Source organism: Pan troglodytes, chromosome 17 (assembly GCF_028858775.2).
Source record: "Pan troglodytes isolate AG18354 chromosome 17, NHGRI_mPanTro3-v2.0_pri, whole genome shotgun sequence".
Classification (NCBI taxonomy): Eukaryota; Metazoa; Chordata; class Mammalia; order Primates; family Hominidae; genus Pan; species Pan troglodytes.
The window spans coordinates 55,351,126-55,377,820 of NC_072415.2; the positions used below are offsets into that span (position 1 = coordinate 55,351,126).

The 26,695-nt window shown below is 44.0% G+C and overlaps 1 protein-coding gene and 1 long non-coding RNA gene across 2 annotated transcripts in view; one reads left to right on the forward strand and one right to left on the reverse strand.

The window, feature by feature from the left end:
- The window catches only part of LOC134808602 (uncharacterized), a 68,610-nt gene extending 61,454 nt beyond the window's left edge, over nt 1–7,156 (reverse strand). Inside the window, exons 1-2 of the long non-coding RNA XR_010151912.1 lie at nt 7,060–7,156; nt 3,841–3,929 (exon numbers count right to left, since the gene is read on the reverse strand). This is a non-coding gene — a long non-coding RNA (uncharacterized LOC134808602). The remainder of the gene's footprint in view (nt 1–3,840; nt 3,930–7,059) is intronic.
- SLC14A2 (solute carrier family 14 member 2) overlaps nt 1–26,695 on the forward strand; it is a 200,011-nt gene that overhangs the window by 16,396 nt on the left and 156,920 nt on the right. The gene's annotated exons all lie outside the window — the stretch shown is intronic.

Sequence of the window (26,695 nt, forward strand, 5' to 3'; positions counted from 1 at the left end):
AAACTTCTAAGTATTACAGAAGTGATCACTGTCAAAATCATTGATCAATATCCTTGGAGCTGCAGTGTGTTGGGGAAGAGGGGCCAGGAGGGTGTCAACATTGGGTTTTAATCCCATCTTGGGCACCACATTGTGATTTGACCTGGGTCCATGTCCCAGTTTGTAGACTGGAGATGATCATAGGTATCTTAGCTACCTCATAGAGCTAGTCTGAGTATCAAATGAAATAATGAATGTGGAGGGACTTTGCAACTCAGCAAGACTAGGGCACCTGCCATTTCTCATCCTCTTCTTTGTCCCTCTCAATGTGCATTAATTGAACTCTGTGAGCCAAACAGAGTGAGCCTGCTCTGACAAGAGTCTCACTATGCCTGACGATGGAGCATTCCTACAAAATAACTCTAGAGTCAAATTAGACTCCAGTGAGTTAATCATGGATAATATAATTATAAGAAGCCGCAATAAATTGATAATAATTGGCTACTTATTGTTTTTTAAAAGGGGGCATGGAGAGACAGAATACAGTGTACAAGAAAGATTATCCTTTCTAGAAATAATCACTCCTCCTGCTCACTTGGCCTATATTGGAACCCACCCCAAGGAGTGCTGCTTTCTCTCTGGCATGCTGGGTTGCTATAAAATGCTTTCTTGAAATCCTTAACTTGAAATCCTGCCCTTATCCTGACGCATGAGTGTTAGTAACCTCTAGCAGGTTTCCAGTTCCTCAAGAAAGAGCATGGTGGTCAGAACTGTTGCACATTCCTTGTTCCCAGCCCCTTCTTTACTTCACTGCACCCAGCTAAGGCTCAGAACATAAAGGTCAGGGGCAAATGCAAACAGACCAGCAAAGTTAAAGTGGATCCGTCTCTGCCTTTTCACCAGGTTCTATCTGGTTTCGGGAAGAGGTGGGATTTTCACAGCACTATAAGAAGGAAGGGATCAGCTATTGTCTTGTGAGAACAAGCCTGGTCACTGTCAGATAAGATAACATAGCAAGAAGTATTTCTCAAAAGGACCTCCTTTGCAGGGGTGAGGAAAGACAAGGGTCTGGGGCTCCACATACAAGGGCAGGAAGAGAGGAAACGGAAGAGAAGCTAACATTACTGGGCTAAGGACATTACCTATATTATTTCATTCAGTTCACTCAACAGTGACCTCTAGTATGTGTGTATTGTCCCGTTTTACCAGCAAAGAACCTGAGGATCAAAAAGGCTACAACTTGCCCAAGATCACACAGAGAATAATGAACAGAGAAGCCTCCAAATGCCAGACTATTTTGACTCTGGCAAACTGGCTCGCCAAAGGTGAGGACAGCCAGGAAAAGAGAGTGACTCTCTACTTATGTCCTGTCCATCAACACTCCCCTTATAAGGGACCTGTGATTATGATGAGGGCCACAAACTATGAGTAAGTCAGGGCCAACCTGAGACTTGAATCGTCCACTTACCAGCTTTGTGGACTGAGTCCTTAAAATATATTAATAAAGTGAACATAATATTATCTCTCTGGAAAATGTGTAAGTTGCTATGTAGTTCCAACACAATGCTTTTTGTATAAATGCTTCATCTCCCACCTGCATTAGGCTGCATTGCCAGGTAGAGAAGTGTCATTGTCTCTGTTGAACAGGGGGCAGGTGAAGGACATGTCCCTGGCAAAGACGCAGAAGAGCAAGGGCCATAGAGTTGCCGGGACACTGGGCAAGGATAAAGTTAGCTTTAGAGTACCCAGAACACAGTCAAGGTCCGATAATGAATTACCCAGTCAGAGCAGGACTGGAAGTGACAAGGGATTCCTGAAAGGTTTCTCAACACTTTCCCCCAGATCAGAGTGGTCCCAGAGTCTTGGGCAGAGCTACATCTTCCCATGGTGGGGCAAGTGACTTCTGCTCTGGGGAAAAAATCAATCATGAAGGAGGAAGTCCACAAGTCTTGGCTAGAGCAAGAACATCATGGGACATGAGCTCCAACTCTGATTTCTTTCTCTTATCCTTGGATGTGATATCCTGGTTTTACGGCTCTTGAGAAAAGTATAAGCTCCTAGAGGTAATGGATTCTATAGTAAATGTTATTGGATTTTTCACAGGGCTTAGAGGAGCATAGAACTCAAATAAGTGGTCCCTAAAGGCAGGATTCCGTGGCATCTGTCTGTGAGTTCCCATAGTTAACTTTTCCCATAGTGACTTTAGTGTGGGGCAGAAGATGCTGGAAGACTTGTGAAACAGGCAGATTCCCAAATTCCACCCTGAGAGATACAGATATGGGAAGATTAGGGGTGGGGTTGTTAAACTCACTAGTTGTTTCCAATGCAGTTGATTCTTGGGGGGAAATCTTTGAGAAACTCTCGATAGTCTATTGTTTCACATATCATCTTGAACTAAAGTTAATTGTTTAGAGATTAAGCTGCCTCCATGAGAACATAAGCTCCTCCAGGGCAGGGTCTGTGCCATCTCATCCCGATAACCCAGAGCCTAGCAGATCACCTGGCATGCTGTAGGTGTTTGGTTGGACTCAACAGACCTGGAAGACCATAAAATGCATCTTATTCCCATAGGAACAGTTCCATGTCTAGGATTTGTGTTGTGGACAAGGGTCAGTATATCCTCATATATCATAAACATGGGCAACAATATTGCACCATGAGATGCTAGAGTGATCAAGCTGAAAAGTACCCTAATTCATTCTTTAACATTCATAAAGCAAAGGAACAGCTCCGGACCTCTGCAATCACTGGGAATAGTAAGATTATGCTCCAAGAAACATTCTGTGACAGCGCATCTAGTCAATGTAATAAAGTTTACCTTACAGTCACTTTGTAGATAGGAGAACTGAAACATAAATAAGTTAACTGACACATTCAATGTTGCATCATGAATCAGCATCAGACCCAGAATTCAGACCCAGGATCCTGGATTTTCTAGGTGGTGCTTCTTCCAAACCACAAGATTCTGATAAGGACCTGTGTGTCCTATGTGTCCTATTTCTGGTTTTTTTTAAAAAAAGAATGATCAATAAAATATTTTCTTTTGTAATGCTTCTACTGCTTGCAACAGGGAAATTTATCACAAGAAGAAGGCATCATTTTAAAGTTCCATGGGCAGCTCTTTCCAGAGATGCGGTCCATGGAAAGTCTTGCCCAGAGACCCTTGGAATTCTGAGAAGGAAATAAAGTGAGAGTTAATTAAATGTGTAATTAATGTTGATTGTGGCAAGCATGCTTCTTTTAGGTCAGATTGATGCTGCAGGGGAGTGATAGTATTTTTGATTGTTGTGTGTGTTTTTAGGATATTAGGGCCCTTGTCTAAGCCCTGGGATTTTTACTTAGAGTCAGGCTTTGAGATTAGGGAACAGGCTATGGTGGGCTTCAGGGAACAAGCTCTACAAGGGGTCTCTCCACATTATGTACATTAACCAAAGTGGGGTCATCCCATGGTCTGTGCTTACTGAGCAAGTTTCCCTTCAGCACGGCCACATCCCTCCCCAGCCAATGCTTAACAAATCACACCAACGTGACTAACTCAATGTCTGGTTCTTATTTTTCCTCCTTCCCTTTTCTGTTTGCCATTGTAACCCTCCTGTCTTAATGCTTTTCTGCCTCTTCAGGAATTTTGACTATTCCATCAAGCTTTAGTCTCTGCAAAACACATTCCTATTAGTCCGTTCTCAGACACAATCTCCACTTTTTCACCTTATGCAAAGCTCCACGTACTCTTTCTTGGCAACTCTAGTTAAAATGCTAAATTACAGAGGTGGGCAGACCCTATTGATAGTAGAGAGACTGGTGCCTCTCTCTTCTTGCCTACCTTTGCTAATGGCTTGAAAATAAATCTCTCCAATACCTCACCTGCTGATCTGCTGTGGCTTAATCAGCCTGGTAGATTCAGAGTAATTATCCCCATCAAAGACCGTGTTCTCATGATGCTTCCCACACCACTGGAAGTAGGTAAAACAGAGAGGAGTTTATCTATTTTGCAGATTCTGAACCTCAGGATCAAAGATTCAGCTGACTTACCCAAAGTTAGTAACAGAGCCCCTTCCAGAACCATCGCTCCCTGTCTCCTGGTCTAATGGTCATAAGTCCTTATTTCTCTCTGATCTTGCTCTTCCTATGGCTAAAGTGCACTCACAAGGGTGACTGATGTGTCCTCAGTAAGATGGAAGGGAAGGAGGAGGGAATCTTTGTTTTCATCTCCTGGAATGTTCCAATAGTTCCAGCTGTGGCTACAGTTCATGACTGCAGGGATTTTTTGCTTGTTTATTTTCTTTTGAAAGATTCTATCTAGATTCCGGCAAACTTTCCAGCAAACAGTACTTTGAGGCAGCTGGAAAAGGGAGGGCTCTTCCTTCCCTGTCATATGTCCTTAAAATAACAACAGGGGAGGAAAGCCCACAGTGTCCCCTTAAGGTACCAAGGATAGCATAATGAATTTGCTAATCATAAACAGTTTGCTCCTGAGTTCCAAATGATATGGTAATGAATTGCCAGTGAACCATTTGCCAGACCACAGCCATATGGTAAGGGATGGGACCCTGGTACATAGTAGCCATACTGTGGGTTTGTCTGCATAACTGTTCCCATCCAGAACCTTCCCATCTCTATGGCTGCTAGTTAATATCCTGTTTAAGCTTCTGTTGTCAAACTAATCATTTGTTTGCCTTATGTAGATAAGTCTTTCTCTTATCTGGTCAGTAATAGTGACCATTAAGAAATGAAAATGTGTTTGAATCCACATAAAAATATTTGAGTTACACATCTTGCATTACCCAGTGGATACCTGGGCCTGGCATCACTAGCCTGTGGAAGCAACTCAATCCAGGAACTTATTAAAACCAACAAATTATCATCTTCCCCTACAGAAACACAAATGAGGATGCAGTTTATTAATTTCCCCATTGTTCTTCCTTTCTGTGGACATTACTCTAGTTGGATCTTTAGCTATAAAATGTGGATTTTATTATAATAGCGATGATAATAAAAATAACTAGGAGAAGAAGGAGATTCATTTATCAGAATAAGGCATCCTTTCAAATACACACTCCCTCTTGATTTGATGAGATGGTGAGATTTGGGAAAGAATCTGCTGTTTCGTTGCTGCCTTTGTTGGTTTCCTTAGCAGTTACCCAATGGGGCTAGAAAGAAAGTTAGGAAAGGAAAAATAAAAGTAAAGTGACTCTAGGATCAAAGGGAAATGAGGACCTATGATGAGTAAACAGCAAAGCAAATCAGAAAGAAACAATTTTATGAGGGATTCGGAAGTACAGCAGGCTAGGGAGAGGCTGTTTGGATAGTCCAGTGTGCATCCAGTGTCTTACATGCCTCACCACCACCACCACCAAGGGCAGACAGGGAGATGGGGCAGGGATTGTCCCTCTGTCCTCCTACCCCCTGCCACATCCTTGTGACAGCCTTTAACAGTCTTTTTCCACCAAGACTGCCTGCTATCCATGTAAATTCATTTTCCTTTCATAACGACGTTGAAGAATATGGGAAAATGGAACCAAAAAAGAGGGAAGACGGAGTGGGTGAGGAGCCCACAGGGTAATATTCCCTGAGAATGCTCCTGGGTTTCTTGCTTCCTATAGGACCCAGCAGGAACAATCACTCTTTCACAACTTTCTGAGTTTTCCCTGCATCCCCACATACCTCACCCCAGAAACAGCCAATGTGCTAATTGCAAGGTCAGGCCAGTGTCTTACGTGGCATCTGGGACATGGTATAATGCAAACAGATTTCCATATGTGGTCCCTTCCAGTAGTCCTCGGCCCCCCGAGCACCCACACCACGTGAGAACTCAGCTTCTCAGGAGACGCTGACATTTTAATTGGAAGCATCTGTTGCCTTTTCTGTTATTTTTGGCCAGGTTTGGTTTATTTGTATGAGCCGATGTTTGTGTACAGACCCGCCTACACGTTTCACAAAGCCTAGCCTTGCCTCCTCTCTCATTTTCTTCTCAAGTAGCTGACTGGGATGTGTGACAGGGCCACTTGCCTTCACCCTGTCCATTCTGATGTGGATTTCTCTCCGCAGAACTAGGGTGGGGAGGGAGGGCCAAGCTGAAAACTTCAGAGAAGCACCTTCTTGAAAAAGATGTTCTGAGGGAGGGAGGCTCACCGCTTCCTGCTTACTGCAAAGTGTCTGCTAGCCTTCCAGCAGGAGATTCTGCTTCCAGCTTCAAGGCTGCAGCCAGCTTTGAGGCTGCAGGGGGACCTTGAAGGTGTCAGGTCCAGTCCTGTACCCCTCCCAGCTCTGACTCACACACTAACTGAGGCCCCGTCCTCAAGTCTCTCAGGAATCCTGCTCCCAGTAGCCTTTGAGACCTGCCCTTCACTTTATCCTCACTTAGAAAACCCAACCTTCTTCTCCCCATCAAACCCAACCACCTCCACAGAGCCTTTTTCTAGTTGTCCAGTTAGCCTGACCACACACCAGCAGAGCCACTATCTGTCAGTAATCCAGTGGCAACTGGGTGTTTGCTGAATTCCGAGCTGTAGTGGGTGGAATCGTGCCCCATCAAAAAAATAGTTCTACACAGAACCTTGGAATGTGAATTTATTTGGAATAAGGATTTTTTGCAGACAAGTTAAGGCTCTCCAAATGAAATCATCCTAGATAGGGCGGACCCAAAAATCCAATAATGGAAGAGACAGAAAAAGACATGACAGAGAGAAACAAAGGGCATGTGAAGACAGGCAGAAATTGGAGTGATGCCACCACAAGCCAAGGAATGCCAGGAGCCACCAGAAGTCAGAAGTGGCCAGAAAATTTTTTCTCTAGTGCCTCCAGAGGGAGCATGGCCCTGCCAACACCTTAGTTGTGGATTTCTAGCTTCGGAACTGTGAAAGAATGAATTTTTCTTGTGCTGAAGTACCGAGTTTATTGGTAATTTGTCACAGCAGTCCTAAGAAACTGATATTCAAGCCCTGGGCTAGGGTACCATGGTGTACAAAATCCTAGGAATGAAGGGGAACTGGAATCTGCCCGAACATAAAGTGAGAGGACCTGACTTTCCTCCCCTGAGGGGAACCTGACTTACCCCCTCCTCAAGGGGATATCACCACTCACCAGCTGTATCCCCTGGAGGAGGTCACTTGAGCTCCCTGGCTTCACTGTCCTTTCCTGTACATTGAAGGAGATGGACAGAACAAGGTCTATGAATCCCTACAGCTCCAGTGTTGTCTTTTTTGTGTAAGAAAGGGAGATTATAACTACACAAGGTGATGACATCATAACCCCGGGTCCCCACTGTGAGAGGCACACTGAAATGAGCACTACAGACCCTAGGAGGGAAGGGTTCAAGTAGAGTCAGGGAAGGTCCTAGAGGAGGTGGTCTCTGAACTCAAGGGCAGGTTGCCAAAGAGGAGGAGTTGGGAGAGCTTTGATGACCGGCAGAGAAGTCAATGCGCAGAGGTCAGATGAGAGAGTGACAAGGAGGAAACAAGGCAGGCTGGAGCAGAGAGGACCACAGGAGCACCATGTCATGCTTCACCCAGAAATCAGTCTTTGGTAAGCTCTGCCCCATAACCAGGGTCTAGCATTGAGGGAAGTGCTTTCCTCCATGGGAGAGACGAGGCTGACCCTCAGGTCACACACATCCACATTAAATAAATATGGATTGAACACTCACTGTCACCCTGCAGTCCTGGGCACTAAAGAATCTGTGGGGACACAGACTCTGTCCTCAGTGGGCATACAATCTGATGGTGGAGGCAGCCTATTGAGCATGTAACTCTGTTCAGGGAAGTAGGTATCTTAGGCAGAAAAATGCACAGAGGAGCTTCTGCTGCCGTTTGGGGAGCTGGGACATCTTACTGGAAGAAGGGACTTTTAAGCTACTTGAGAAATGAATAAAATTGGCCAGTTGACAAGAATGGTGAGAGTGTCCCTGTAACTCTCCCTCATGTGAGTCCCATCAGACTCTCTTTGCTTACTGCAAAGTAAAATAAGGAAGCAGAAACATACAACAGGAATAAATAGGAACTGTGAGAAAAGGTAAGAAGAACCAACTAGAAAAACATGGCAATCTGGGGCCATCTGGCAATGGGGCAAATATCCCTGAACAAACAAGAGCCTGCCAGGTACCACTCTAATCCTATAATGCAAGCTTAAAATAGATTCCACGTACTCTGCTTATCTCAAAGGTAAGAAAGACTGGAATACTTAGAAACACCATCATCCAACATGCTCAACAGAGGCATCTCAGAACTCAAAAATTGTTTTGCGTAGATCTCATGTTCTAGCTGGGGCTGACCTCCTGAGTCTTCCTGTGTTGACTTTTTTACAGGCTAGTCTTCACTTGGGTTCTTGCTGTGACTCTTCTCTTCCTCTATTAGTATTTGGAAGAGGGCAGGGCCTTTGATAAGGTTTGATTGTATCCCCATCCAAATCTCATCTTGAATTCCCATGTGTTGTGGGACGGAACCCAGTGGGAGATCATTGAATCATGAGAGCAGGTCTTTCCCATGCTGTTCTTGTGATAGTGAATAAGTCTCATGAGATCTGATGATTTTAAAAAGGGGAGTTTCCCTACACAAGCTCTCTTCTCTTGTCTACCGCCATGTGAGATGTGCCTTTCACCTTCTGCCATGATCATGAGGCTTCCTTAGCCATGTGGAACTGTAACTCCATTATACCTCTTTGTTATGTAAATTCCCCAGTCTCAGGTATGTCTTTATCATCAGTGTGAAAACAGACTAATACAGCCTTCATCTTTTCTTTGCTTGCCAGCCTACTAATGGGTGCTCAACTTTCTACAAGATGTTTCTGTAGAATGGCCAGTGTCCTTTAGATGGGTCACCCAATCTTCTGGAATCCTCCATTCTGATGGGCCACTGGAAGCTGTCTGACACAGGCCCAGTCCCTCAACTGGACTTTATCAAAGGCCTACTAGGTTCAAGGCATCATGCACACACAAAAATGCCTACTCCAGAGAATTAACAAACTGGTCTTGCAAATGAGACAAAAATATGTAAACATGTAAACAGAATTACAAATTATCAAGATATTGGGGGGTGACAGATGACCTTTGAGTTGATTTCATGGATAAAAATGCCAGCATCCCCCAAACCTTCAGATCCATCTGAAGCAAAATGCTAGGATAGAGGACCCATGGCCCCGAACTCAGGGACTTCAGATGGTCATGACTCTATCCTGGAGCCTCCTGTATAGCCAGTGGTATTGCAAGCCTTTGGAAGAGTCCAAGAAGTAGAAGGAAAATGAAGACTCTATGTGTCCCTTCATGGGATACCTTGCCCAGTCTTACCCAACTCATCTGTGGATTCAACTGTTTCCATCACATCCCTCTTTGTAGATAGGGACACAAGAGGAGATGGACCAAATCTCCCTGTCTCTGCCTAAATTTACCTCAGTCATCTCCTCCCTATATATATATATCTCTCTCTCTGTCTTTCTGGCCATCAATACCTGCTTGTCTCTCTGTCTTTCAAATTCTCCATAAGTTTTCTTTCTGTGGTTTTCTCTCTCGCTACCTCTGTCTTTCTTTCTCAGTCTCTATCTGTTTCTGTTACATACACATAAATGTTTTTCAGGGAAACCTACTTCTCTTGTCTCAGTAAGCCTCAGTTCTAGTTTATTAGCATGAAAGCAATCAAGGTTTAAAAGAAAAAAAAAGACATTTACAGAAAAGCCCAGATATGGTTGTGACAGCATTTCGGGTCATGGAGGGGACAGGGAAGGAAAAATAAACTGGGAAGAATGGAAAAGTTGAGACTGGGAAGCCAGGTCACGTGGTGTCGGCAATCTGCCACTCAAGTGGCCGCCACTCTGCACCCTGTGGGCCCCCATCCCTGCCTCCCTTGGATGGTTCTTGAGGGAGGTTCCAGGGGCCAAAGCCCTTGAGAAGTTCCATTGCGATGAACTTTGTTTGTAGAGATGTCTGACCCAGGGTCCCACACTGTGACTTCTCTATGGAATGCAGAGTTCTGTAGGTCACGGACTGGACCTCTGCTGCATAGAGAAAGGAGCATTGCTAGTTCCATGTTAGAACCTGAGAGACCTTGGAGAGGATCCCATCCATCCTCTGCCTAACAGAGGGGGAACCTGAAATCTGAGTGGAGGGGTTGCCCATAATCCTACCCCCTGTTAGGGGCAGAGCCAAGCCCCAAACATTTCTCCCTCACCTCCTCACTGTCCTTCCCAGGCTCCAGGCTCAGTTTCTTCTTTGATGGACAACTTCAAGTGAGACACTTAACCTCTTTGAGCCTCCGAGTTCTTATCTGTAAAATTAGGGGCATGGAAGTGAGCATTTTGGATGGCTTCTTACAGGTGCTAAGTGTTTTTTATAATTATTCTCACACTTAAATGTGACAATAGATTTGTGTTTTACAGTGATCATTACAATTCCCGTGTGATAGGGGAGAAAAAAATGAGCCTGTCTGAGATAAAGTAAACTCCTTAAGATCATGCAACTTATAGTGATTTATCTGTGCCCCCAAGCCATACTAAGCGTAGGTTTGATGGAAAATGAGAAGGCATATAGAACAAAAGACCAGGCTCTCCTATACTCCCAGGACCCTCTATGCGGCTCCTACTGTGGAGGCAGGGAGTACCCCCAGTCCAACCCTGCCACCAGTGGAGTGGTGCCCACAGGAGGAGAGCCTGGCCCAATCTTTCATGAAATGTCACAATATTGCCTTCCCCTTTGCCTGCTGCTCAGGGTCCTGCCTCCCGAAAGTGATCTAAGCCAATGCCCCACCCAGAGGCAGAATCAAAAGGCATTCAGCCATGCTCCCCATACTTGGGTTTCTACCCACCAAGAGAGAGGCATAGAGATGCCCAAAGCCCCTCTCAGAAGAGCCAGCTGATCCCATCATTGAGAGAACTTGTTTGGAGAGGTGACAGTTCCCTAGCTTGTTCTTGTCCTGCTTACATAGCAGAGCAGCATTTCCAGCTGGCATTTGCAAAGGCCACTCACCTCACTTTGCATTCAGGACTCTTCCCCACCAGCCAATGCTCAGAGCGGCTGCACTGTTAAATGTGTCTGTACACAGCACTCACACATGCACACCAAATGCTGTTATTTTTAATAAGACTTCTTTTTCCCCCTCCTCTCCTGAAAATCCAAGAGAGTCCTCTGCAGGGCAGAGGCCAAGAGGGCAGCCATCCACATCATATGATTTGCAGACAGCAGAAAGGTCCCCATTCCTAGCTCCTGTGTTAACTCCCCTTTTATTGTTGTTTTTTTTTTTCTTTTTTCCCAGCCTTCTGCAAGGGGCATTATCTGGCCCAGACATCTTTGCACTTGACACATCCTTGGCACTTGTTTCTATTTAAAGTAGCACTTTATTATGTATAGCCTTACATTATTATTTCACTATTTACTCTGTGAGAAAATTTCCTCCCCAACTAGGTTATAGCTCCTATGGGGAGAATATTGATACACCTCTATATTTTGGGGCAGTGGATCTCTGAAATTCTAGAATTTATATAGTAGCTTAAACATTAATTTTTCAGACTCTCTGACATCACTCAGAAGTGGATCCTTTTGGGATCCACTAGAAGACCCTTGTCCCCTAAGTCGACTCTTACTCCTCCCTTAAGGTCTCCTTGCAATCTGTTCTTTATTATATCCCTTCCCTGGGCTCACTCCCACCACCCTTAGTACACACCTTACAGATTACCTTATCACAGTGGTTGATATTTAGCTGTTAAATGTCTAGCTGTCTCTCCATTTGGAAAGTGAGCACCTTGAAAGGTGAGTAAGTGCCATAACCAGGAAAAGCTTGCAGGATGAGCTGGGGTCTCAGGTGTATGTGTTTGAGAAAGAAGGAAGTTGAAACTACATGCAAAGGGAAGAGGAAACTAACCCAAGTGTCCCAATTTCTACCCATAGGAGTTCTTCCATTTGTGTCAAGTACTGCTCCCTGGAAGGGTCCTTATAAAAAGTACTTTGGATGAAGAGTACAGATCCCAAGGTGCTTGGTGATACCACATAGGGTTCAAGCCTCCATCTGCACACCAGGGAGTTCACTTTAGGAGATAAAGCACTATGGCAAGAAAATATTCAGAGGAGGAGCAGTGTTTGAAGACAGGTAGACTGTGGCATCAAGGCATTGACCCTGAAGAAAGAGGAAGGTAGAAAAATGGGCTCTCAGCTCTCAGGGAAGGAACCTAGGCAGAGCCCAGGCAAACAGACTAAAGTTTGAGGTGCTATTCCAAGCCCAAATTGGAATAAAGATGCTATACGGGTAAACCAAGGCAGGAGCCCAGATGCATGTACAGGAGCACATTTCAGCAGAAAGAGAAATGCTTGGGAACTATACACCAATATCCATGGAGCATCCCTGGGCAACAGATGAATTCCAGTCCCCATCAGATGGTGGAGGTGAGGGTCCCAAATGAGTTCTTGTCCTCTTCAGATATAGCTCAGGAATTAGGAGTGAACCAGACTAGCATGGAAGGAGTGGAGAAAAAAAAATCAAAGTCAGATGGGCGATACCTAGGCCAGGGAGAAGAGTCCTTTCTCAATTTTACACTGCCATACCCAGAAAATTGCCTGATGCATACTGAAGAGTCAAGAGAAATTCGTTGGAGTACAGTTTAAAAGAGAGAGAGGCTTCCAGATGCCTTTCCATCATTTTGGCAGGTAACTCCCTGCTTTCCTGGTCAGCCCTTGCTTACTGGAACCCCTTCATCCAGTGCCACAGAGAAAGTGCAATTCCCCTCCTGCACTGCTGCTCATTACCAAGAAAAATGACAGCTTGATGGTCTTCCAGCAAGAGAGAACAATCTATTTCATTTGGAAGTTTGGTAATTGATTAGGGCAATAGATTTTCTTCACGGCAGCCTCCCCGGGAGAGTCTGGTGAGGGCACAAGATTTACATACATCAGACTCATTCTGCCTGCAAAATCTGTCTTAGAGGATGAGATCACAAGGCCATTACTGGATTGGGGGGAGCTGGAAGGGTGGGAAGGCAGAGCGGAATTCCCAGACATCATTTCTCAACAACCAGTACCGTGGCTAGTTCAGAATGTTTTCAAGTACTTTCTGTCAGTAACTTGCAGGTAAATCCAAGGTTCTGTCTACTCAGGGTGTGATCAAGCAAGTGATTCTTTGGGAGTCTCTGTTGACCAAGCTTCTGAATAGATGGGCCCCAGAAACTTACTATTAGCCTATGTCGCCACCAACAATGGCTACCCTATTCTGTGGCTGCACCACAGCCTCAGTGAAGCAGTATCCTGAGAGTTCATATCATGGGGTTACCTTGAAGGTCATCAGGGCCAGCTTTTAGCAAACACTTGTTCTCTACTCAGACTTCTTCTGGAGCATATCTTCATCTTATATACCACCCTCTCCCCAGATTTTACTTCTAACTGTTTCTGTGTGCCTCTGGATCAAAATCTGCTGTACAAAATCTTTCAAACCTGTCATTTACCTTATGTGAGTATAAATCATGATGTTCCCTTTCTCAGAGAAACATTCATTTTAAGCCTTATCGCCCAATATGTGATAAAGAAATTTCCAGCATCATTGTATTGATGAGAAGTTAGAGGGAATGTATACCAAGAACAAAGCATATTTTTTAATGCTACTTACATTGGAATGATACTACACACTCCATTGTGTAATGGCACTTCATTTCTTTGGCCACAACACCACCTTCTAAATTAGTTGAGGCCAATAGGACTGTAATCAGAAGTTGACTATGATACATAGAAGTTCGAATGTAGCCCCAAATGTAAAGGTTGAAGGGTAAGAGTGTTTAGATTTTATCCATATATACATAAAGAATTTGTGGATGAACTGTGCCTCTATTGCCTGGCTCCAGATGTCCCAGCATTCTCAATAAGAGTTAGGGCTGTGGCCCCACAAATAGTTGGGACACAAAGACATATCTCTGGGGTGACCTGAGGATATGAGATACTCTGTTTCATTCTTACTGTACCGACTCAGACCCATAGTGGAGGAAGTTTCTCTCTTGATCAGCCAAAAATGGACCCAGTTTCCACAGAGACCCCACAGACTAAGGAAACATCTCCACCTCCTTCTCCACCCAACACATAGAGTGCTCTGCCTGGAATAGTGAAAAATTCTGCCATTCATGTTAATTTTCAGGTAGAGATCCTACCCTTTCTAACTTACAGTTGCTAGTTTCATCTCTGGAACTGAAAAGTTGGTCCTAATCAAACTAATAGAATCAGCCAGCAGATGGAAAAAAACATTTTTTCCAAGGATGATATCATGGAAATTGTATTAGGCCATTCTTACACTGCTATAAAGACATGCCTGAGACTGGGTAATTTATAAGGAAAAGAGGTTTAATCAGCTCATGGTTCTGCAGGCCGTACGGGCTTCTGCTTCTGGGGAGGCCTCAGGAAACTTACAATCATAGTGGAAAGTGAAGGAGAAGCAGACACATCTTCACATGACTGACAGGAGAGAGATAGCATGCAAAGGGGAAGATGCTACACACTTTCAAACAACCAGATCTTGTGAAAACTCCACCATGAGACAACACTACAGGAAAGGTGCTAAACTATTAGAAACCACCCCCATGATCTAATCACCTCCCACAAGGCCCCAACTCCAACATTGGGAATTATAATTCAGTATGAGATTTGGGTGGGGACATAGAGCCAAACCATATCAGAGCTAGAAAATCACGTAAAACTGGCCTTGTAGATGAACTTGAGGTATTAGAAAACGCTGTGGATCTATTAGAAAATGCTGTGGATGCCTACATTAGGTGAGCATCCTAACGTAGACCTGACCTATATTCCTTGGTAAGCATAGGGTAATATTAAGAGGCATACCTAGCAATCAGCAAACTTTATTGAGCATCTATGTGTGCAAGCTTTCATGCTATGAAGGATACAAAGATGAGTAAAGCCCAACTTATACCCTCGAAATGTAGATGGGGAAACACCCATGTAGTAACTACCACAAACTCACTTTTGCTTATACTGCACTGGGTGGCTATTAATATATCCATTAATATCCATAGAAATGTTAATTGAAATATTAATAAATTTATTTCTACCTATCATGGCTACATTCTTTCCCCTGTTCCACATTTTGTCAAATAGAAATTCAAGTACCAAGTTCAATGATTCTCTTGAAACATAATAAGAAAATAAGAACCCCATGAAGCATCCTGACAGCACTGACTTTTCCTGGAATAGGTGGAGGAGAACATGCTGACTGAGCAGACTTAGCATACCACTCACACACGTTAAAGAGGCCTGCAGTATGTACCTGGCATGACAACAGTGTCTGACACTAAGTAGTTTGTGGATAAATATTTGTTCAAATGAACGATTAAAAATGGAAGACTTCAAGTGTTTATAATACAACTATGAAATCTGGATATTATGGTTTTAAAGTAACTGCTTTGTCATACTGACTGTAGCCTCACTGAGCTAAAATGAATTTTAAGGAGCAATGATTATAGAGAGTGTAGACAGTGTCAATTTGGCATCAAAAACATGGGTTTTAAGCTTGATTAATACTAACTAGCTGGGTTGGCCTTGGGCAGGTCTTTTAATCTTTCTGGGCTTCCATTTTCTCATTAAGTAGACTGCGAAATGGAGCACAAAGGAATCAACAGAACCAGTGGGGGTTAAGTTCGGATTGGGGGCACCAGGAGACACAATGCTCTGAGAAAGAAGAGATCAGCACGTGGGCTGCTGTGAGCATAGAAAGCTTCACATGGGGATGGAACTTGAGCCTTGAAAGGTGAGCAGGATCTAGAAAAGAAGAGGAGGTCCCACTCTGCAGTCAGGAAGGGAAGACAAAAAGCACGCATAGCCCAGCCAACACTCGGGCAACCTGTGCAACTCATCCCTGTGGATGTAGACACATCGGGCCCGGGAGAGCAGGCCTGGGCAAAGGAACAAATTGGTGCAATCATTGGGTTTGTACTTCAGAAAACCATGCATCACAAGAAACAGAACCAGAGAAAGAAGGATTCAGACAAGCTGTTCTTGTAAATGAAGCAGGGCCTGCTTTGCATGCCTGCATGCCCTCCTTGAAGTTATCCATGGAACATAGCTTCAAATACCCAAGCCATTGTGGTAACTATAGGAATTACTAACTGTAAGAACTCAAGTTGATAGTGTGAAGTTTTAGTATTAATAACTATTTGAGTTAACCATTAATATTTGTACCTAAATTTCTTTTCTGAAATTCTCCATACAAAACTTAATCTTTGAACTTTTAACTGGAGAGGAGCTCTGCTATACCAAGCATAAGGCTGTGTTGATGCTGAGGTCAGAGAGAAGAAAATAAACTCTCCATGATGTATTGAATATATAGTTTTTCCTTTATTTCCTTTCTCTCCCCCTCTCACTACTGTTTCCCTTCCTTCCTCCCTTCCATTCTTTCCTCCCTCCCTTCTTCCTTTCTTTCCTTTCTCTTTCTTTCAGCCAAAAGTTAATGTCATAGAATGGAAAGGTCACTTAGGTAACAGTTTGAAGACCTTGGTCCCCCTCCCAAATTTGCCGCTAAAATAAGTATGTGAACCTGGCCAAGTCACTCTATTTCTCTGGCCTTCAGCTTTCTCATTTGTAAAAGGAAGGTCCTAGACAGATCTGTGATTTTTCAATGCTGCCCCAGGGACGAGAGTGGGAGAGAAAGATAAGAGATGGGCTTTCTGAATCTCTGTACACTCCTCAACCCAAAGAAGCAAACTTCTTACCTTTTATATGCAGGGGAGGAGATTCCATAATCATTCATTTGAAAAGAACACGGGGTTCTTTTTGCTGCTTAATAGGAAAAAAATTAGAAACCCACTGGCCTAGGTGATCTGGGCAGCACTTTCCCACTCCAGCATTGTAGGTTTCTCCTGTTCATTGATTTCTGCCACGTGAAAGACATTGTGTCTGATGCTATAAGTAAAGATGGGAGAAGTACAAGTGTTGGCTCCAAGGAGCTCACTCAGCTTCAAGATTAACCAGTGGGGGTTAAGTTAGTGTTGGGGGCACCAGGAGACACACTGCTCTGTGAAGAAATAGATCAGAATGGCTGCTGTGAGCAGAGAAAGCTTCACATGGGAGTGGAACTTGAGCCTTGAAAGGTGAACAGTATCTAGAAGAGAAGAGAAAGCACTGTGCAGACAGAGAGAGCTATTTCTTCTCTCTCCAGGCTCTCACTGTGTGCTGTCTGTGAACTGGGCACAGGGACACAGAGGTGAATGAGACTGGCAGGGTCCCTGCTCTCCTGGAGCACAGTTCGGTGAGATGTGCACAACTCACCGAAGGACACAGAGGGCTCAGGGCCCACCTCCATCTTGTGGGCTTCATGATGAAGACAGAGCTTTTCCCACAGATTCATCTGCCTCTGGTTAGCTTAGGGAAGGCTGCCTGAGTCAGCAGCAGGGCAGACTAATAACCTCCCGAAGTAACTTCTCATGAGACGTGGCCCTGGCTGATTGAGTTTGGCAGGAATTCCGAGACATTCCAATATCTGCACAAAGGGCAGACCCTCGCCCCAGCCAGGCTGACCTCAGCCTCCCCCCTCCCAATAGATAATTACGCCTCTAGGTCTCCAAAGCAAGCCCTGTTGTGGGTAACCCTTGGAAGTGACATGCTGTTTTCTGATGGGAATTAAAAGGTCTAGAGTGGCCAAAAGGCTTCTCAGCAGGAGGGTTTGTTATTCTTTTAATTGTGGCATTAAACCTCAGGCTGAAATTGCATCAACATTCATGCTGCTATCCAGCTTGCCGAATTTGCTTCCTTTGACAGACTTTATCATGGCCAGGTCCAGTCTCACCCGGAGGTGAAGGCGGCCACCAATGCTTGGCTGGAAGTTGTAAATCTTGGAACTCGAGGAACTCCCTACCCTGACCCTCCCTCCAGGACTATCTGTCCTTTTGGCTGATGCCTGGAATTCTACCTTTGGGACTTCAGGGCATTCCACTGAAAACTTTAATCTCTCTTTCCCTGGGAGAAAATATTAGCTTAAGTTCATAGGGGTACAAAAAATAGAAGTTCACTGGTTATAGAGAACAATTAGAAAACAAACAGCTTGCTCAAGGGGGCAAGGGATATAAGAATAAGGTGCTTATTGTAACTGCTGTAGAAGATTGTTGAACTGGAATTTACAAATCAATGCCATATCTTAACTTTGACATCTTAAATTAGATATCTTAACTCCATAATAATAATAATAATAACTAATAATTAACACAACATCTAGATTCAGTCTGTTTTCTACTTCATTTTATGGAATGGAATAGGATATATATTTCCCAATTGCAATCCTATTCTGTAAAAGAACTGTTACCTAACAAAGCTTACATCACACAGTTCCGGGTTGCTCCAAGGCCTCTGAAACATCTTTGAGATTGTCCATCTCATTTCACAGCTGATGCAAACAGAGTCCCTGTTCCCCACGTGAGACACACTTCACCTTTCATACTATTAAATACTATGATTTTTGAATGAATAATGATCCTCTTTAAAAATTACACATCCATTGTTTACATGTACCCAGTGTCAAACTCCAGCTAACTCCCCTATGATAGCATTTGTCTTCATTCATTCATTCATTCATTCAGCCTATTTACCAACTGTCAAGTACAGCATAGACACTGGTGGAAAGCAAAGGTCCCAAACCAAGTTCACAGTCCAGAGGTGAAATAGACATTAGTAAGTAAAACAGCCCTATAACTGTTGGAGCTGAGTCATGTCAGAGAGAACCCAGAGGAAGGGACTTGTTAACTTGCCTGGGGTCGCTGGAAAAGCTTTACAGAGGAGTGGTTCAAACTGCTGGTGTCTGGACTTGGCCACTGATAGGGATAAAGACCAGAGTTGGCCCTTCCTCTGTGTTTTCAGAAAAAGACGGATAATCTAGGTGACTAAAATTGAATTTGTTTTCTAATTCTTTTCTTAGAAAAAAAGAGCAGGAGGACCTCAGGTTTTTTGATACCTCTTCAATAGAGGGCCACCTTAGCTCCTTCTCCCTGGAGAGCAAAGCCCAGGGCAAGCAAGCTGTTTTGCACAGGTGTCAGGGAAAACGAGATGTGTCCACTGTGATTCTGGTTAAGCTGAGAGCCCCAGCTGGCAAGGGGCCAGCCTGGTGGCATGCAAGTAATATAATACACAATCTAAATGCAAGCATTTGTGGCCTGTTTGGGGAATCAATTAACAATAAGCATATACATCCATTTACAAAATAGCAGTGTGCTAGAGTATACCCACACTGTAATTGGAAACTAAAATAATACCAAGAGGAATAATCATTTTAAAAAATCCTCCAAAAAGCCAAGAGTAATACTAAGAAAATAAAATAAAAAATGTCGTCCATCTGCAGAGTTATATCCTTAGGGAAGCACTGCAGAGCGCACTAACAAGCAACTGAATCCATGTATAAATGAACAGAAACCCATGAAGGCAACAGAAGGCAAGGTGGGGTGTGGAAGGAAAAAAATATCCCTGGTAGATTAGCTACCCCTGAATCAAGCAGAGTTCCATTTGATTGCTTCTTGTAGGAGATGGAATGCTCCAAGGCCAGGCATGACCCTCAGGGGAAATTATTCTTTATCTGCCCATTCACAGAGTCTCCAATGTTAGTTTTGAACTTGGATCCTCCTTTCCCACTTCAGCACCCCCATGCCCATGCATGAGCATGAGCACACACACATACACCTCACTCACTCACCCCTGGGGGAATCCCAGACACATAATTTACTGTTAGCTGCTAGCTGAGGAAGATTCCCTGCCAGAGAACTAATTGGAAAAAGGGGGCAGAGTAAGCACGAAGAAGGAGGAGAGAGCTCATATAAACCCCAACTTGTGCACTTGGCAATCAAAAAGGGGCTAAGCCAGAGATCTCCTGTCTGATAATTTTAAGAAATTAAGCTAAAGGCTCAGAGAAATTCCACCCGTGCTGTTACTCCGGGATCTGCTCATCCCCTGGAGCCTGTGGTTTAGAAGCCCTTTGTGAGATCACTCTGGGTTCTACACTAAGGGGAGGTCTCTGAAGGAAACCAGAATCAGATGGGACTCCTACACTAGGAATTAACAGGCTGGTGCCACCAACTACCTGGCAGTGGTATCAGCCTACTCTGGGTGTTAGCAGGCCCTTGCATACATGGATGGGAGCTAGCAGCTACTGCCACTTTCACACACCAGAAATCACAGCTGTGGTGTGCTTAGATCTCTTTGGGCCAATGGGCATGTCTTGTACGTACCATTTGGTTGAAGTACATAGAGGGTGGAAACCATATTTGGTATGTCTTTAGAAAGTTAAAAAGATGCTTTAGCCATATTCTTGGAATGAGTCATTCAACCATGTTGGACTCAGTACCTAGCACTATTCCCTGCTTCAGTGCAGAGAATCAAGATGTGGTTTTTGCAGAAGCAGAGCCCATCATCAAATAGATATTGAGTCCCTACCAGGTATAAAGCCTCAACTAAAATCTCAAAAATTCCTTTCAGGAATATGAGTGTGCTACATGTGACTGTTGGCAGATCACCTGGTGGAGACTTAGGATAATGGGTGGTGCAGGCTGCGAGTCCATGGGCATGCCTTAAACACACCCTTATGTCCCCCTGTCCCTGACCCAGTGCCTGCAACTGGGCTTTTACATGGTACTAAGCACTAAATAAATACCTTTTGAATGATGGACTAAATGCATTTAAAGTTGCATTTATTTCTATTCTTTTTGATTAAAATGTATGGAATAAACTTTGCATGTCAAATGAGCTAGATCTTTATAGAGAAGTGTTTTTCTGGGAGTTTCCATCCTAAGGAGGTATGGCCCATGAGACAAGAAGCAACATGGTGTCCTGGAAAGAGCATGAAATTTCAGCATCAGAAAATGTGGGTTCTCACACATCTAGCTGTGTGACCTAGGGCAGTTACCTCAACCTCTGGGAACATCTATTTCTTCCTCTCTAGACCAGAGAGAACAATCTATCTAATTTGTGGGTTACCATGAGAAGATAAGGGAAAGGCTTACTAAGTGGCAAAGCCCAGGGCATATACAAGCTGTTAGGATCATGATTATTATTATGACAGAAAGTCTGCACAGGTGACAGGGCCTTGGTGATTGGGTGCTTCCCCAGCAGTGGGAATGGGTGGGCCTTCCTCCTCCCACCAGGTCCTCTGAGATACTCTAGAATCTTAACAGCTGGCCCAGGCAAGAGTAGTGTCTATGACCATCCAACAGGCCCACCTATGGCCTGGAAACATGACCTGCACCTCCCATCAGCCCAGTTCTACATCAAGTGACCTGTCAACAGTCATATTTTTTAAGGGAATTTTTGAGAGCTTAGCTGAGGCTTTAACCTGATAGGGACTCAATGCCAGTTTGATGATGGGCTTTGCTTCTACATCATCTTGATTATCCTTACTGATGGAGAGTTGTGCTAGGCACTGAGTCCAACAGGGTTAAATGACTCATTCCAAGCTTACAGCAAAAGCATACTTGCAGTTTCTGGCATTGTGCTAAGGACTACTGGGAATGCAGAATACATAACTCAGAAAGAGTGCACAGGGTTAGGGATAGAGACTCACACAAGACAGACACTCAGTAACTGGATAGTACCATAAGCAGGATACAGCTCAGGGACCAGAGAGAGTAACACAAGAAAGGTACAAAAAAGACTTGGAAAATTGAGAGAAGCCAGAAAGAAGAGAGAGGACATTTAGATATGAGGTATAACTTTGGAAAAGACCTTCAGAAAGCAACCCTGTTTCCTTTTTCATTTTTTTTCTTTTTTAAATAAAATTACCTTTCGAGGAAACAGATTTACATATGAGATTATGTCTGGCTCAAGTGACCTTTAAAATCCATTGTATTCCGTAGACCAGCAAGTCGCAAGATTTAATGTGCATCAGAATCACTTGGTGAGTGTGTCAAAAATGCAGGTTCCCACAGAATCAGAATCTCTGGAGCTGGCCCTCATAAATGCATTTGTTCTAAACAGCCAAGTGATTCTGGGACTCAAGCTGAGGGAGGCAGGAGGGGGTGTGGCTGATTGTGAGTGGGCATATCCATCCAGAAAGTAAGAGGCATTTTCCCAGAGGCCTATGAGGTAACTGGCCTTAGACATCGTTGCTCTTTGAGCTATGTTTCATTTGAGGGCAGCTTGCCATGGAGGAAAGCGTGCTGGACTGGGAGTCAGCAGACTCATGTTCTAATCCTGCCTGGACTATTTGCCCCTTGAGCAATCTAAGGCAGTCTAAGGCAGTTATGTGCCTTTCTGACCTTCAGTTTGCACATCATATCAGTGGAGATCACCATCCTTACTGTGGATTTCAAATGGGAGCATGCATGTTAAAGCACCTTAAGAAATAGAAAGTGCTGTAGGAAAGTTGGCAGCGTCAAGTTCTGGGTATGATGTGTTGTGAAAAGGAGGCATTTTTTTATGTTTAGCCTTGCTATCCAAAACAGCTAAGCCCTAGAAGCATAAACACTATAAGCCCATGAGAAAATGTCCAGCTTGCAGTAATAAACTCGAGAAGGTAACCCCGGAAGGTGCACCCTTGACATTGCAGACCTGGGAGAGTTTGAGCCCTGCCATCCTCAGAGCGGCAGCTTCCCGGCACCATCCCTCAGTCCCTGCCTCTCATTCTGCTGGAGATGGCCCCGAGCTCAGGGCGGGAGCAATCCTACATAACTCACTACCCAGAATGGAAATGCCACAAAGCACATTTAATTCTGCACTGACAGTTCTCGGGAAACAGGCCTAGTTCTCCATCGACCTCTAAAATAGATGATGGTTTTGGTAATAGCACTTTCTTCAGGAAATTCCATTCATGTTCATTCATTTATTCTAGACCACAAATATTCATGAATTTTGTACAGTGTGCTTGTTATTGTGGTTGTTGTTTGTTGCGTGAAGATTTCTGTTTGCTTGCTTGCTCACTTTACTCAGGCTCTCGTTGGATTCCCCAATTCTTATTAACATGTGGATCATTAGAAAATCATATCACCAAACAGCTATACCCTGTTGCCTTGGGCAATAGAAGTCAGAGGCCGTTTTGCTGAGGACACCTGGTTTAAGCATCTGGGTTGCCAGGGGTTCCCATTACTGCTAAGTTCCAACGCAGAGCATGCCATGGCTTGGCACGCATGCAACCAAAAAACTGATCTCTCCAAGTCATGGGTGAGAGGGCAGAGTGTCTTACCATGACCCCATAAGTGGTCTACGGCAGGCTGTAGTCCGCACTGGTCACTGGTGGGGTGTGGGGTGGGGGTTCTCCACTTTCTCAGCTGGTGAGAATTGTAGTTTACACTCAATTTGAGAAAAGGATTAAATAAACAAAGGAGGGAAATGCCAAGAAAGTTCCTCCAGCCCCAGCCCCTATGCTGAGTCTGGATAACCCAGCCAGACACCTTGAGATGTGGGTAAGTATCACAAAGACAGGTCGCCCAGGGCAGCAGCAATGCATACCCTCATCACCAGGTTTTTTTTGTTTCTTTGTTTGTTTGTTTGTTTGTTTTGAGACGGAATCTCACTCTGTCACCCAGGCTGGAGTGCAGTGGCGCAATCTCGGCTCACTGCAACCTCCGGCTCCCTAGCTCAAGCGATTCTCCTGCCTCAGCCTCCTGAGTAGCTGGGATTCCAGGCACATACCACCACGCCCAGCTTTTTTTTTTTTTTTTTTTTTTAAGTAAACACGGGGTTTACACCATGTTGGCCAAGATGGTCTTGATCTCCTGACCTCGTGATCAGCCCGCCTTGGCCTTCCAAGGTGCTGGGATTACAGGTGTGAGCCACCACGCCCAGCCACTAGTTATCATTCTTTAACCCCACGAAATCTCCCCTGTCTTTGGAGACCCAGTGCAAATGATATATCCTGCCTGTAACCCTCCCCACCTGAGACCTGCCTTTGCTCTGACACAGCAACTGCCTGGATCTCCACTGAGGGCTTCCTTTAAGGGCACTATTTCACTTTTCCCAGGTCATCCAGATCTCTGGCCACATTTGTTGAGAACTTACCCTACACTAGGCTGTTTGTGTGCCTTTTACTGTTTAACCCTCACATCTGTCCTTTGAAGAAGATTTTGTCATCATTTTTCAGATAAGAGAATGAGAGATGCAGAAAAATTAAGAACGTTGCCCCAAAGACACATAATTTGTAAAGTATGGAGTTGAATTGAACCTCAGGACTGGACACAAAACTGGAGCTCACCTGAATACTCTGGGCTGCCTCTAATACCTGTCTTTCCTGGCTATTGTAAGGATTGGCAGTAACAAGTATAAAGCACCTGGATGGAGCCTGGTCCTTAGTGGGTGCTCAATAAGTGATCCTTATTACTACTATTACTTATTCTTTACTATTCTCAGCCTTAGGCTGTGAGACTTGACTGTTTACAGACCTGTATTCCTCTTGAACCTTGCGTGGAGAGTGTATTTTATTCACTTAGTGCCCTCAACACCTCAACAAGTGTCTGGCTACCCAATGTTTTGTACTGATGAGGTCCTCAATAAATGCTTGTTCAATCCCATTGCACTGCATTCAACTCAGCTGGGACTTGAAGACCCAGTAGGGTGTGAATAGAATGCAAGAAAGAAAAGACAAAGGCAGTGAGAGGGATGTGCCCTTGATGGGGTGTGGGACCAGCCCAGCTGGACCTGAGGTGAGAGGAAGGGTTGGACATTGGCCTCAAGGAAGCCCAGAGCAGCCTGATCACCTATAGTAGGCAAGGTACCCTGAACATAGTTCCCTATCCAGCCCTATATATCCACATCAGAAGGCCAACAGATGACACATACACATGAAACTTTGGCATTTCATTCTTCTTAGTTCAGGGCTCATTTAGAGAAATGGGTAAGTGACATCTTCATGGAAAGAACACAGGACCATATACGAAAACACACAGGTGTAGACCTAACTGCTAAGCCCTTAAATGCCTCACCTGCCTTTTCTGGCCTCAGCTGCTCCATATGAAAAATGAGATAGAGGCACCATGGCCCCACCAGCCCCTGCCCTTTTTCCTGCCCCATTTTCTCCTCACCCTAGCATTTGGTGTTGAAGGAAAGTTTTCTCCCAACTTTGGTGAGATTTCTGGTAGGACTAATTCAGGAGACTTAAAGCATCTCCTTATTATCAAGATGAAATGTTGAAGTCAAATTTGAAACCACAGGGATAATATAGAAAGCTTACAGGCAGCATTTAATATCCACCTCCCTATTTAAATCTAGAACAATCTTATGCCTTCCAGATAAAAAGGATACCTCTTGGGGGTAATTCCCAAGATGTTTTTGAAATCTTTGCATATAGACACACACACACACACACACACACACACACACACACACACACACACACACATACACATACACAAAACTCTCCTCCCTTCAGCTCCTTGTCCATCCTATAAAAATTTTCTCTCTGACCTACCTGGGGTATTTTCTTTAATGTGGCTGCTATTGGTAATGAATCAAATGCAGTATCTTGCAGTTAATCATAAAACTAAGCAAATGAAACAAGACTTCATGGGCCCATCCTTGGACTTCTGTCTCCCTGACTCCTCTTTTGGGAAAGGTTGAGTGGATTAGGCTTGAAGTGAATGACTGTAGTGCTGCTGGTGCATCCACCATACATGTCTTGAGGAATGTCTCCTACCACTTCCAAGATCCCTAGAGATATGCAGCTTAGATATGCCTTGGCTCCATTTCCCTTTATTACTGGCTATTAACTCCTTTGACTTGTTCTGAACATGTGCCAAAGCCCTTGGCCCAGACACAGAAATGGCTTTTATTAAACACTAGTGATAAAAATATGCTTATATCACCCATGATGATTTCAAAATGCTCACAAACTTAACTATTTTCAATGCATTCCAATTAGCATTTGGTAGATCTGCCCAGGAGTTATTATCATCACATTTTAGATGATGCTTCCTAAGAGCAGGAGTGTATTTTCTGTTTGTGTCCATATGAACTGGGACCCATGAACATACAATGGGTCACAATGCAATAGCACCTCCCTATTTACAGTTGTACAAATTCAAATTTGCAGGAGATGTGCCGTTTTTAAAGTAGTTGGTGGTGGCCATTTTGTTTCTAGGTGTTTGCTGAGACATGATGGAATTCCAGGTGCATCTTCAGACTCTTTCATAGTGTAACAAATCTCAGCAAAATCAATTCAGTAGCTCAAAGGGTATTTGTAAGCAAAAAGGCAAGAAAATTTAAAAGTGCTAAATGGTAAATAAAAGCATCATTTTACTTGGTTAAATAAAGAAAGAAGGCAGTAAGGTATTGGAACGTTCCCCACATAAGGGATAGCTTCAGAGAAAATGAATTTACATTGTGGCTATAAGTATCTGGGTTATGCAGGGAGAGTCTTTAGTGCAGCGTATCTTAGCTTGCACAACCATTCTCTTCCCAACAGTGACCCCTCATGGTTTTTAGTCACTGGAATTCCCTGTCCAGCTGAAAGTAATAAAAAATCCTCTTAGCTGCTATGATCTGAGAGAACCTTGTGTGATACGGCCAGAAGTCACTGTCAGGATGCCTTGAGGCTGCAGCAAAATGTTCATTCCTAATTCTGGTGCCTGAGAGGCAGGCTTTTCTGAAGGCATTAACCAATAGGTTGGTGCTTTCAGACATCCTACCAATCAAAAACACCAGACTAAGTCTGCTTGGCACTATGGATATGGAAGAAAGAATCACAGGATATCTGAGTCAAGTAGCTTGTAATTTACTTGGAAAGATAAAGAAACTAACCAGAAAATCCAGTAAATGGAAAACAGTAGGGCCAAGCTATTGCTTCTGATAAGAAGT